The following is a 14,384-nucleotide window of genomic DNA, read 5'->3' as shown; positions in this document are numbered from 1 at the left end:
CCCAGTTGCCAGCCTCAGCTGTGCTCCCCTATTCCTGACTTCCGTCCTACCCCATCTCTCTCAGCGGATAGCTTTGCTTCGTGTTTTAGAAAGGGCTCTAGGGGAAAACAGACACCATCAAACAGGGCCCTCACTGTCATACCTGCAAACACCTCCTTATCCACGGGCAGGTCCTACTACCGCCTCCTTGTCCATTCTCCTGTCAGAGATCGTTCATCCCAATGAGGCCTAAAGCCCATGGCTCCCAGTTATCCCCTTTACCCTACTGGATCCGTTTTTATCATCATTTAAATTTTCTTCCAATGTCAAAAAAAAAAAACTCAAAACAAACAAACAAACCAAACTGTAAAGACAAAGCTTTCTCTGGACTTCACCTCCCCTTGCTATTACCAGCTTATCTCCATTCTTCCCTTGACTATCAAATGTCTACACCTGCTGTCTACCCTTCTTCACAACCATTTATTTCCTGACCCCTCCAGTCTGGTTCTTACTAATTTCAACAAAGACCTGCCAGTGGATACTCTTTAACCTTTTTTATTTGTTCTCTTAATGGCATCCACCACAGATGCTCTTCTTTCCTCCAGAAACTTTCTGTTATGCTTCCTTTCTGTTATGCTTCATTGACAGGCACACTCACCTGGTTTCCCTCCAACCCTTACAGCTTCTCCTATTCCCTTTGCATTGTGGGTTCTTTGTCCTCTAGCCAGTGAGCTCCCAAGGGGACTCACTGCTGGGCCCTCTTTGTACCCCATATGATGCCCCCTGTGAGCTTGTTTTCTCCTCTGCTTTCAATTACTGTATTTTCACCAAAGACTCTGAAATATACGTCCCCGTCCCAGGCCTTCTTTTGGATCTCCAAACCTGGGTGTATGCTTTAAAAAAATTTTTTTTATGGCAGCCCAGGTGGCTCAGTGGTTTAGCACCTGCCTTCAGCTCAGGGCATGATCCTAGAGACCCCGGATCGAGTCCTACGTCGGGCTCCCTGCATGGAGCCTGCTTTTCCCTCTGCCTGTGTTGTGTCTCTGACTTTCTCTCTCTCTCTCTCTCTCTCTCTCTCTCTCTCTCACGAATAAATAAATAAAAAATCTAAAAAAAATTTTTTAAACCCCTACAAATTAGGGATGCCTGGCTGCCTCAGTTGGGAGAGCATGCAACCTTTGATCTTGGGGTTGTGAGTTTAAGCCCCACATTGGATGTAGAGATTACTTTAAAATATAAAAATCTTTAAAAAAAAAAAAAAGCCCACACCTGAATGTATGAACTGCCCACATAACCACTGGAGGATGTCTCAAATTTCAGTATGTACCCCATTGAACCTATCACCTCCCCCCACCAACCCATCCCCCAAATAATCCCCAGACCAAACAAGTAGTATGCTCAGAGACATAGAAGCCTGAATGCGAAAGCCAGATGTAGGAGCTGTAAGGAAATCTGTGAGGGTATGCGTGCTAGGAAGTGATAAAGCGAAGAAAAAGATTTTAAACAACCACTTAAACATAAGCCTATCCTTTTCCTGCCTCATAAAGAGGCTACAAGAATAAATGAGATAGTATTTCTGAAGGCTGAACTGTATTTTTAGCTTCCAAACACTCAGTAGACTTCAAGGTGTGCTTATTATAACACACATCCAGGCCCATTCCTCTCTGTGGTAATTACATTGTGTAAATGCCTGATATAGATGTATTTTTACATAAGACCTACTCTTGAAAATGGTGAGTCTCCAGCCTGGAAAAACAAAGGGTCAAGTTAAAAGGAGTGAAACCCATAAAATCACGAACACGTGAGACAGAGAGAGAGAGAGAGAGAGAGAGAGAGAGAGATGAGTCTGTTCACTAAATTTCAGAACACCCAAAAGGACACTTCCAGAGAACACCTGTTGAAGCATAAACGAAGTCATTTTATTAGACACCATGGCCAGTAAGCTTCTGAAACTCAGCCCCAGAAGTGATACAGCCTCAGAACAAAGAGAAACTCAAGATATTGTTTAATTGAGGGCGTGGGGGACAGGATAAGAGGGGCTTCTACCATCACAGCAAACACCTACCAAGTACCACTACCTGATGGGAACGTCGCCAGGGTCCTTTACTGTTTCAAGTTCATGGCACGAGGACAATGACAGTGTCCCACGGCATAGGCCTCCTGGGCTGCTCTCAGACCACGGGCTTGGGTGTCAGCATGTGACCCGGGCCCACGAGCTCTTCATCCCCGCCCTGCAGCTCCAGCACTAGAAGGACGTTCAGGAGTGATTTATCATGTTATGAATCCTGCAAGTTTAGACAAACCTTTCTTGTCTTGGTCTTCAAGCAGAAACACGAGCCTTTGCATGCTTTGCTCCAGGCCCAACTCTGAGTACACACGTGTACGTGTGTGCCTACAGACTTGTGCGCCTTTCCTTCCCACGTCCTGCTTTCCCACACATATAAGCTTGAAGATACAGGTAGCATTCACGCTCTCAAAAGCCAATTTTGCAGTCGTCAAGTCCCCCAGGAATGAAATGAACGCCTGTTATCAGTTAACAAAATCATTTGATTAAAAAGCAAGCAATGGCCCGAACTGCCTGGAAAAATATCACCAATTCCCAACGTTTGGGGAAAATAGTCTCTAAGAGATACCACGGCATTTTTAGCAAATAGGACTTCATATTTATTGGTCGATCAATATAAAATAAGACTTCTGCATGGGAAACAGTAATGAATTTTGTGTATTGGTTTGGAAGGAGGCAGGGAGCTAAGCGTTAGCAGAAGAAAGCATGGTGAGAGAACACAGCCTCACAGAGTCCCATCGTTGTCTCCTGATCCTAAAGAAATGCACTTGGGAAAGCTTCGCAGCGTAGCCTGTTACAAACCTTCCTTCCATCATAAGAGACTTCGGCTTGGACCCCAGTTAATCTGCTTTTGTTTATGACCTGTTCAGATGCAGGCAACTGAAGGACATGGGGAACTGAAGTATTTCCATGGCAACAGTTTTTATGATGAGAAGAAAATGCCAGAATTCTTTTTGATGACTAGACTGTTCTGCAAAAAAAGTTATTCAAGAGTTGTTTGGGGTTTTGTTTTGTTTTGTTTTTACCAAATAATGTTTCAATGATTAGTTAATATCGAAGACTTATATTCAAGACTCCTGACCCCTAATTAAATGTATCACTTAATCACTCTATCTCCCATCCTCCCAGCAGTAAATAGAGGTCCTGATAGTCATAAATCACTCCTAATAGGAGTGATTTTAAGATTTATTAGCTCATGATTGCAAAGTTTTTTTTGAGGTAGTAAAGTGAAAGAACACTGCAAAATTTTATAATGTCATTACCACAGTTTTATAAAAAATAAATATCTAATGTGCTTTGCCCCCTTTGGGTCTGTAATTTATGGACTTTAGCTCTTATTTCTAAAATCCTTTATTTCAGTAGCTACGAGCTCATTTTGAAGTGATGTCATTAGTATCTCCTGAATCCTAGTTTAAGAAATACATACACAGGGACGCCTGGGTGGCTCAGTGGTTGAGCGTCTCCCTTTGGCTCAGGTCATGATCCTGGGGTCCTGGGATCAAGTTCCACATCAGGCTCCCCACAGGGAGCCTGATTCTCCCTCTGCCTGTGTCTCTGGCTCTCTCTGTGTCTCTCATGAATGAATAAATACATCTTTAAAAATTAAAAAAAAAAAAGAAATACGTACACATACACACAACCTGTCAGCTACAAAGTCACAACATACAAATTTCTTGAGCCTTCTAGAGAAACACCCAGAATCCCTGCTCTGATTCCATTTCTTGCTTCTACTCCCATTTTTCACTGATTTAGAAAATGGAACCATATTTGCAACTCTGAATTCTTCAGCACAGTTCCTAAATTTGACTTTCAGATTACTTAAATATTCAAATAAGCAGGAAGACATCATATAACACACTCAAATTATTATTTTTCTAACAATAAGAATTCAGTATAAAGATAACAATTAATAAACTATACTAAATACAACATTGCTGTTTATATTGACAATTCAGAAGGTACCCTCAGAGGCTATAATTAATGTTAACTATCCTTACATTCTATTGTGGACTGCCAGATAATAAGATGCACACAGTAAAAGAAAGTTTGCTTTAGGATTTTTTGGCCTTTTTTTTTTTTTTTTTAGATTTTATTCATTTATTCATGAGAGACACAGAGCACAGAGAATGGCAGAGACACAGGCAGAGGGAGAAGAAGGCTCCATGCCGGGAACCTGACGCAGGACTCGATCCCAGGACTCCAGGATCGCTCCCTGGACCAAAGGCAGGCGCCAAACCACTGAGCCACCCAGGGATCCCCCTCTTTTTTCTTTTTGTAAATCTCTTTTTATCTCAGTACCAAATACAAAAATCTATACTTGGGGAATTTAATGAGTGCTTTTTAAAATATATATATTTTATTTATTTATTCATGAGAGACACAAAGAGAGAAGCAGAGACAGAGGCAGAGGGAGAAGCAGGCTCCCTGTGGGGAGCCTGATGCGAGACTCAATCCCAGGACCCCAGGATCACGACCTGAGCCAAAGGCAGACGCTCAACCACTGTGCTACCCAGATGTCCCTGGACCCCAACTTAGTAACAAATATTTCTGTTCTGTAGATAGCTACTGTATTTTTGAAACTTAAAAAAAAAAATCATTACTTACTTGAGAAACAAATGTACTTTAGGAAGAATGAGACAAATCATTTAAAACCTTGACTTACTCATAACAATGCAGGAACTGTGATCCCCATACACTTGCAGGGACATGCAGCCTCCGAATGAGGGAGCAGGTGTAGTGCACCCATTGACTGGAAGCCAGGTGTGGGGGCTGTGTGACCTTGGTCACCTTGTCCCACTTATCAAATGTTTTCTTACTGCATGGTCCAAGGGAGTGCAGGAGACATGAAGATGGCTGAGATCAGCTCCTGCTCTTCTCCGATGCCTTGTTTACTTACTTCAAATGAGGTCCTGCCCAGTCTAAAAGATCTGTGAGTCAAGTGTCTTTTACTGAGGACCAAGGAAAAATTAAGGAAGGGTGTTCTCCTCAAAGGTATTTATCACATTCTGATACTGAGCAGTGAGTAAGCTAAACTTTAAATAAACCTGTAGATAATTTGGACCTTGGTTTTCCCGTCTGTAAATTGGGGATCATAACATCTCTTGTACCATCAGCTGGGAAAATGCTTGTCAAGCCTAGGGGCGATTCAGAGTTTCTTCACAATAACAAGAGGCTAGGTCAGCAGTTATCAGCCTTGGCAGCGCATTACAATCACCTGGGAAGACTTAAGGAAGTCAGTATGGGAAGGAGGGGCCCTACCTCTATAATGCAAATCTAAACCAATCGGGAGTGGGACCCAGGCATCAGGACATTTGAAAATCCTCCTGGTGACTCTGATGGGCAGTTAAGGTGAGAAGTGTTACTCTCAAGTAATTTTAAGGACAGTGAGTCCTCATTTGGTTTGGATATCATGATTCATCAATTTAAAGTCAGGATTTTTAAAAACCTCTGCAAATAACCACAAGCATGCTATTTCTTCCCTTCGCCTGTGATTGGCAGCACGTTGGCAGTGTGATCGTTGCCCCAAGCTGGCTGACACAGTACGTGGGGGCGTTCCTACAGCATGGGCAAAACATGTCTTTGTTCGTTTTTTTTGGTGTTTGTTTTTTTGGCTTTGTTGCAGCTCATCTCAACTCAAATAACCACCACATTACGGCCTTACTACAGGAGAGTATCACTGCTTTATATCATTCCTCCTTTTTTCTTTAGACCTTGAGGTAGGAAAAGGCGGTCTGAGATACACCTGAGGACAGAACTCACTTGCATAACATCCCTGAACAGGTAAATATGACACAGAAACCTCCGATTCGGAGGTGGCAATATACACCAATGACATTTGAAATGATGGTAAGGTCCACACAAATGCAAATCAACTCCAACCTAGATCTGTAAGTTTATAAGACCTGACTGAGGCTGATACATAGACAAACCACAGTATTTTCAGCTTGCGTTTAACGTGACTAGGGTCTTATTCCCCACAAGCCTGGGAGGCATGTGTATTCCCAAGCTAAGAAATGTATTTTCTTCCTCCTGTTCCTCAGGACACTCTCCTATTTGGCTCTGGTGACTTTTTATAAAAGTTTATAATCTATTTCACTAAATGTAATTCAAATGGTGGAACCCAATGGCATAAGAGAAGCCCCAAGCTCTTTCTATAATAGTGTGTATGTTGTCTCTAGCTTAAGCGCTAAAATGAACACCCTGGAGAATGAAAAGAATAACAGCATGGGTGCATGAGATACACTTTTCTGCCTTTCATCCAGACACCGTGTCACCCATATTTTCCAGAAACAAGAAAAGCTAAAACATTGCCATACTCCACCTTTCCGGGAGATCCCTGGTCCTTATTTCTTTTAGCCAATGCTTTCTTACACTGGACTGTTTTCTTGAGTAACCAAAAAAGAAAGGACAGTGGACATACTTGCATATGGCATTTGTCATGTTCTTACAGCCTGGGCTCCGTACTGAGTGCTTACTTAACCTACAAGATGGGTGCTGTTGTTGTCTCCATTTTGCAGACTAAGAAACTAAGATACAAAAGGTTAGTATCTTCACACCTGGCCCTGATTCCAGAGCAAGGCGCTTAATTAGAGTTAGCAGCTCCCCGTTCAAGCCCTCTCCATGTAGAGACTATCCACATTCCATATGTACTCCCTCAAAAACCTAGAAGTATATGTCCATTAATTCAACAGATGTTTGAAGAGTTGTTGGTGAGTGCCTAAAACAGGTCATGCCATACACTAGAAACTGTACATATGCACTCCAGACAGACATGGGCCCTCCTTCCTAAACATGAGTGGGGAACAGATGTTACATAAGAGCTATAGAAGCCATTCCTTTCAACTGTGACAAAAAGCCAAGAGGGAATGTTGAGTGAGAAGTGAGAACAGCTGACAGCGGTGGAGGAGCTCATCGGAGGTTGGGAAAGCAGGAGACAACACGCACTGAGTGTTTACTATGTGCCAGGCATGTTGTAAGCATCATACATTTGTCATCTTAGGCGTGTGTCACAAAGGTTCTTAGTGTTAGGCATTCTTATGGTCTCCAATTTACAGAGGAGCAGACTGAGCACAAATAGGTTAAGTAACCTGCCCAAGGTCGCTCACTCAGAACAGACTTTCATTGCCAGCACCAAGGCTGATGGGCAGTTCTGACCAGCCGTCCTGCAGAAAACAACTAAAGAAAGCCTTGGGGACACCTGGGTTGCTCAGGGGTTGAGCATCTGCCTCTAGTTCAGGTCGTGATCCTGGGATCAAGTTCCGCATCAGGCTCCCTGCAGGGAGCCTGCTTCTCCCTCTGCCTGTGTCTCTGCCTCCCTCTGTGTGTGCTCTCATGAATAAAATCCTTAAAAAATGAAAAATAAAAGTAGCCTGAATAAAATACACATTTAAAAAATATTCTTTTTTTTATAAATTTGTTTTTATTGGTATTCCATTTGCCAACACATAGAATAACACCCAGTGCTCATCCCATGAAGTGCCCCCCTCAGTACCTATCACCCAGTCACCCCCACCCCCTGCTCACCTCCCTTTCTACCACCCCTAGTTCATAAAAAAATATTCTTGAAAACATTTAACAACTGATATGACCAAAAAGAACTATTAAGCTAAAATCGTTTTTTTATTTTTTATTATTTTTTATTTTTTAAATAAATTAATTTTTATTGGTGTTCAATTTACCAACATACAGAATAACACCCAGTGCTCATCCCATCAAGTGTCCCCCTCAGTGCCCGTCACCCATTCACCCCCACCCCCCGCCCTCCTCCCCGTCCACCACCCCTAGTTCATTTCCCAGAGTTAGAAGTCTTTATGTTCTGTCTCCCTTTCTGATATCTCCCACACATTTCTTCTCCCTTCCCTTATATTCCCTTTCACTATTATTCATATTCCCCAAATGAATGAGAACATACACTGTTTGTCCTTCACCGATTGACTTACTTCACTCAGCATAATACCCTCCAGTTCCATCCACGTTGAAGCAAATGGTGGGTATTTGTCGTTTCTAATGGCTGATATTAAGCTAAAATCTAAGAAAAGGCAGAGACTCAGATGAGTAAGTGGAACATGGAGGCTGCTTTTTCACTGGTGGGGGGATGTTTGAACTTGAACTTCAGTAGTCAGGGACTCTTGGATAAAAAGGCACAAAAGACAAAGCCCAGGAGTCTAGCAGGACATCTGCACATGTTGGGATCCTAATGACCTATGCCCCTAATGCCTAATGATGAGTCAGAAATAACTCAACCCTCTCACCCTCACCCCCCAAGGAAATTCCTCTTGGGCTTAAGCATATCAGGAGGAAATAAACCCCTGGCCCAGAAAAGCCATGATAGAAAACAACTCCTGGGTTGTGGATTCATGGATTCGTGGGCCAAATTCAACATCACCTGGGAACTGAGAAAGCCTCAAGCAATGACTTCATTTTAAAGTTGTCCCAAACTCTTAGTATCTTCTGAACCCAGCAGAAACAAATGTACATCTCAGGGAACCACGCTTTCATCCTTGGCCTCAAGCTATTCCCTCAAATAATTTAAGGAGAATGCATAGCTTATAATAATAAATGAATGCATGCACACACAATCAAGTAAACTAGGTACCATGTGTGAAAACCAATAGGAAAAAAACAGAACAGACTTGTAAAATTTCAAATGTTGAAATTTATCCAAGAGCAATTATTATTTGTTTTAAAATAAAATTATTTGTAAACACACTATGCCTATTAAATGAGAAATAGGCAAGCTTGAAATAGGAAACACTAACAAAACAATGACAGGTTTTTTGTTTTCTTTTTTATTTATTTGTTTTTTTTATTGAGGTATAACTGATGTGTAATACTGTATATGTTTAAGATGGACAGCATATTCATTTGACACGTTTATTTCACAATATGATTCCCATTGTTGTGTTAGCTAACACTAACGTGTCACATAAATATAATTTCTAGTGGTGGGAACAACTAACAGCAGATTTTAAAATTAGAACTTCTAAAGGTAAAATCAACGATTGAAATTAAAAACTCAGTGGACATGTTAAGCATTACATTAGGCATGGCTGAAGAAAGAATTAATGTGGTAGAAGATCGATCTGAAGACGTGATGCTGGACGTAACACAGAGCTGGAAAATATAAATAAGAAATTAAAAGATACAGAAGACAGAGTTAAAGAGCTCACATTTGTCTAATCAGAGCTTGAGAGGAGAGGAGGACAAGATTGGGGCCATAATACGGAACCTGAATTTTATCTTGAGATCAATAACCATTGAAAGATTTCAAGTAGAGCATTGAGTGGGGTTGTTATAAAAGATGATGTTTATTTGCTGTTCAAAAGTGTCTGGCTGAGGGCGCAAAGGGGCTAAAATGTGCCTTGTGTTTTATTTACCAGGATGCTTATTAGGGGTTACACCTGACTCAGCACTTTTCTAACTCCCGCAGAGACACTGCATGGCTATTCCCAGTGCTGGGCCTGGCATAATGGGTTGCAAGCTTTTCTTTTTGGATGTACTTTAGAAAATGGATTTTCCCAAAGAAAAGTGATATCAGATACATTTTTCCATCATTTCTGCAAAGGTCAGATTTCCAGACTTTTCTTCCCTGTAGGCAGCCAAAAGGTCACACTGTTAAGAAATGATAACACACATCCATGTTTATTTATTTCATGGGGGATTGATTAAAGCCATTTTACGTTCTTGACCTGGATTTTGCCTTATGCTGAGTTCTGTATTGTCTTCCTCCATCGCGGCTTTCTTTCTCTTCTCATGCCTCCTGAATACATTTTGGGTGGAAAAGAAAATTTATCTTCTTTTCCATCTTCTTTCCCATCTTTGTGGAGTATGTGATGCAATTTTGAGCATTGCTTTGCGTTCTAGAACATGTAAGCTATTTTCTTTAGTGATCACATCCAAGAGATGGCCGTGTTCCTGTCCCTGTGCCTTGTCTGAAGTCTCTGATCAAGAGAGCAATTGGACATTTCATCAGCTGATGCATTATGTCACATGCGTTTTGGTGAAAGACAGATGGTGGTTAATGCTCAACCTAAAAATTATGAAAGAGGGACTGTTAAGGTTGAGATAGTTTACAACCCTCAGAATAGGAATTGGTGGTAGAAAATAAAGACATTAATGTGGTGCTAATTATATGGAAGGAAAGGAAAGTAGGTAGTTGGAGTTCACTGTGGTGTCTGTCAGGATAGAGAAGCTGGACTCTGGGTAAGAAATGGGTCCCTGCGTAGTTAGTGGGAACAGGGTGACATCTGCTCAATCCTAGGTCTTGAGTAAGGGAGTTGAGAAATGTCTCCTGAACTAGGCTAACTAGAGGAAACCAAAGTTCCCCCAAACATCCAAATCTTCTGGGTCACTCTCCTGTCAAAGTTCCAAGGGCCAGTGCCCACCCGTAAGATCAGAAAGGCAGCAAATACTTGCTAGTCAGGAAACCAAAGCATCTTATTTGCAGCACATGAGGACACATGTATGGCATCCCATGGAAACCGCAAGGAAAGGAAATGTTTCCACTAAAGAAGGGATGATAACTTGAATTAATTACATATAGCACCCATTAGCACTAATTAAAGATGTATAATGTTTTGTTGGTATTTTCTTATTGAGGATGCTCTCAGGCTGCCTATTTTTCTCTCCATGAACAAGGAAAATATTAATAAAGGCTTTCATAGAATCCCTTTAAACTTTGGGATCCAATTCTCCTTTTACCATAAAGCTGAAAGTGTTTAACTTCCTAACTTTCCTTTTTATGGGGGAAATCCTGAATCTTGCTCTTTTAGTTGAGGTCTTACTGTATTTTTATTTATAAAGAACAGCTTGTTAAATCCATCACTAAGATATTTGTAGGCAGGGTTATCCTGCTCTCATCTGTCATCGCACTTTCCCAACAACAAAAGGATTAGCTGAACCTATAACCATCGTGTCTGTGCCAAAAGAAATAATGATAAATAAGACACAGACTCTTTCTTTAAAAAACAGAGCACTGAAAGGGAAATAGACATATAAATAGATAATACAATTCAATATGGTAGTGTTTAAATAGATAATTGCATATAGTTGAAGCACAGTGGAAAGTATAATCTATTCATTTTTAAAATATTTATTTGCACACAGATGTTTATAGCGATTTTATTCATATTTACTAAAGCTTAAAAGCAACCAAGATATCCTTCAGCAGGTAAATGGAAGCCATGAAAAGACACGAGGGAAACTAAAATGCATGTTATGAACTGGAAGAAGCCAATCTGAAAAATTTATATACTGGATGATTCCAACTATATGACATTCTGGAAAAGAAAATTATGGAGACAACAAAATCAGGAGTTGTGGTGGGGAGGGTAGGAGAGTATAAGGGGAGCACAGAGGATTCTTAGGGCAGTGAAACGACTCTATATGCTACTCTAGTGGTGGATACAGGTCATTGTACATTTGTCCAAACCCATAAAATGTACAACGTCAAGAGTAAACCTAATGGAAACTATGGTCTTTGGGTGATAATGACATGTCACCGTAGGGCTCATAGACTGTACCAGACTGTACCACTCTGGTGGGGGACATTGGTAATGGCAGAGGCTATAGATTTCTGTGTGTTTTGGGTAAGGGTAGGGGATGTGGGCCAGGAGGACATATGGAAAATCTCTGCACCTTTCTTTCAATTTTGCAGTGAACCTAAAATTGCTTTTAAAAAACAATTAACAATTTATTGTTTACAGTATTTATTATGTACCTACTGTGTAGAAAACACTATGTTAGACATTGAGGGGGATGAAGGACTAATGTAAACCCTTGTACCCTTTATGTGAAGGTAGGAGCAAGCTTGAGAAGAATAAAAGACTTTTTAAAAATATTTTATTTATTGGGGATCTCTGGGTGGCTCAGAGGTTTAGCACCTGCCTTTGGCCCAGGGCGCGATCCTAGAGTCCCAGGATCGAGTCGCACATTCGGCTTCCGACATGGAGTCTGCTTCTCCCTCCTCCTGTGTCTCTGCCTGCCTCTGTCTCTCTCTCTCTTTATCATGAATAAATAAATAAATAAAATTTTAAAAATATTTTATTTATTTATTTATTTATTTATTTATTTATTTATTTATCTATCTATTTGAGAGTGAGCACAAGCAGAGGGAGGGGCAGAGGGAGAGAGAGAGTCTCAAGCAGGCTTCATACTCAGCTCAGAGCCCAGCTTGGGGCTTGATACCAGGACCCTGACATCATGACCTAAGCTGAAATCAAGAGTCAGACACTTAACTGACTGAGCCACCCACATGCCTCAAGGAAAAAAAATTTTAAATCTCCTAACAGAGGGACGCCTGGGTGGTTCAGTGGTTGAGCACCTGCTTTTGACCCAGGGCATTATCCCAGGGTCCTGGGATCAAGTCCCGCATCAGGCTCCCTGCACGGAGCCTGCTTCTCCCTCTGCCTGTGTCTCTGCCTCTCTCTGTGTGTCTCTCATGAATAAATAAATAAAATCTTTAAAAAAAAAGCAAAATAAAATCTCCTGGCAGATCCTACTACCTTGAGCCCCCTGGTAGAGAAAGAAACCGAGGAAAGAATTCTCTCTGCCAGTGCTCATGGCCCAGAGGAATCTCTCCTGCAGGAGCTAGGCTGGGTTGAGTCTGGCAGTTAGTGCTCCCGACGTTCCAGAGCACTGCAAGGACACATGGCCAAATTAGGTTCATTTTTTATCAGAGATCACTGGCAGGGCTTTCAGCAAATGTTTAACCACAGGTTTGCATTTTGCCAGGAAAATAGTTGCCGTAACCTCTCCTCGTTGTTAGATTTGCTATCAGAGGTCAATAGTAGCTTTGAGAATAGTTATTGGTTTATGAAGTCAAATATCCTTCGGTCCTTGCCAAACATAGATTCCATTCCTCTTCCAGATGAACTGGTATCGTGTAGTAGCTACCCGGAGAAAGGAATTCTTCTAAACCCCATTGTATCATGGAACCGAAACAACGAGCACGGTCTGATTTCATTCAACACCCAAATTACTCGCCTTTCAAAGAATGCGTTGACTTTGCCACCACCTTAGTCAGTATTTACTTTGGGATCAATAACTCAAGTCAAAACTTTAAAGGTGGAGCTGAAAGCCTGCAGATTAAAGAAGCTCTTGACAAGGAGGAACAGAAGCAACGTAATGAGGAAACTGAAAAATCACACATTGACTTTTACCAGCAACAGGTTAGTTTTGGAAACCCGACCAGATTCCTAGTGAAGCCAACACTGGACTGGCTCTCAGGATTTTTTTTTTTTAGAAGGAAGAGTAGACACCAGCTGCCCAATTCAACGAATTGTGTGCAATGCGTACGGTTTCTTTCCTGAGACGGGAAGTAAATGGGAGTAAAATTGGTGACTCACACTTTTATTACCCGCATTTGCTGAGCATACCAAATGTGTGCTGTACATGTCAGTCACCCTTCAATCCCACACAATTTGGACTGAAAAAAGCTTTCTGTCAGAAGCTTGTTACAACAGCTTATCAACCAAAGCCTCAGTTTGTACTTAAGAAAGCTGATCCTCAGAAAGGTTAGGTTACGGGCAACTGGGTGGCTCAGTTGGTTGGGTGTCTGACTCTTGCTGTCAGCTCAAGTTACATCCTGGGATAGAGCCCTGTGTTGGGCTCCCTGCTCAGTGGGGAGTCTGCCTCTCTCTCTCCCTCTGTCCCTCCCCCTGCTTGCTCCTCACTCTCTCTCTCTCATAAATAAATAAATCTTTAAAAAAAAAATGTGAGGTTAAATCTGTAGGACTCCAAGCTGCCCTGCTTTCCATCTACTCTGCAACCCTTTGTGCCACCCACTGCTCTGTTGTTAATGGGAAAATGCTGCAGACCCAGTGCTTCTCAAACTTTATCTGCATGCAAGTCCCCTCAGGAACATTTGATTCAGCAGGTGTGTGGTGCGCCCGAGATTTGGCATTGCTAACAGGCTCCTGGTGAGCCGCTGTTGCTGTCCTGTGACCGTTTTGAGCAAAAAGGCTGTCAGTGTTATGTGCTCTACATTGTTCTCCCCAGGTCATTATTGGCATCCATCCATGGTGCCCCTTTCTCACTCACTGTATGTGGATTTTGAGTTCGTTGTGACATCATACCAAGTATTAAATCTGCTGCAGGCTCTTGTGTTCTGAAATAATGTCTGAGAGATTCATTTATAATCTCTTAGGGAGATTTTTAAAGTATCTTTAGGCCATTTTTTCTTTAATGTCATTCCTGCTTACTGTCGAGACATGTCACCATGTACTGGGACTAAGGTAGAAAATCTGGCAGCTCAAGACACAACACTGCCTGGTACAAATACATAAAGTTTAGGGAAAAAAAGTGACAAAGTCTTTTGAAAATATTTTGAGTCAATGCTGAG

Source organism: Nyctereutes procyonoides, unplaced genomic scaffold (assembly GCF_905146905.1).
Source record: "Nyctereutes procyonoides isolate TBG_1078 unplaced genomic scaffold, NYPRO_anot_genome, whole genome shotgun sequence".
NCBI classification, from domain to species: domain Eukaryota; kingdom Metazoa; phylum Chordata; class Mammalia; order Carnivora; family Canidae; genus Nyctereutes; species Nyctereutes procyonoides.
Note: the sequence above shows the minus strand (reverse complement) of the source record.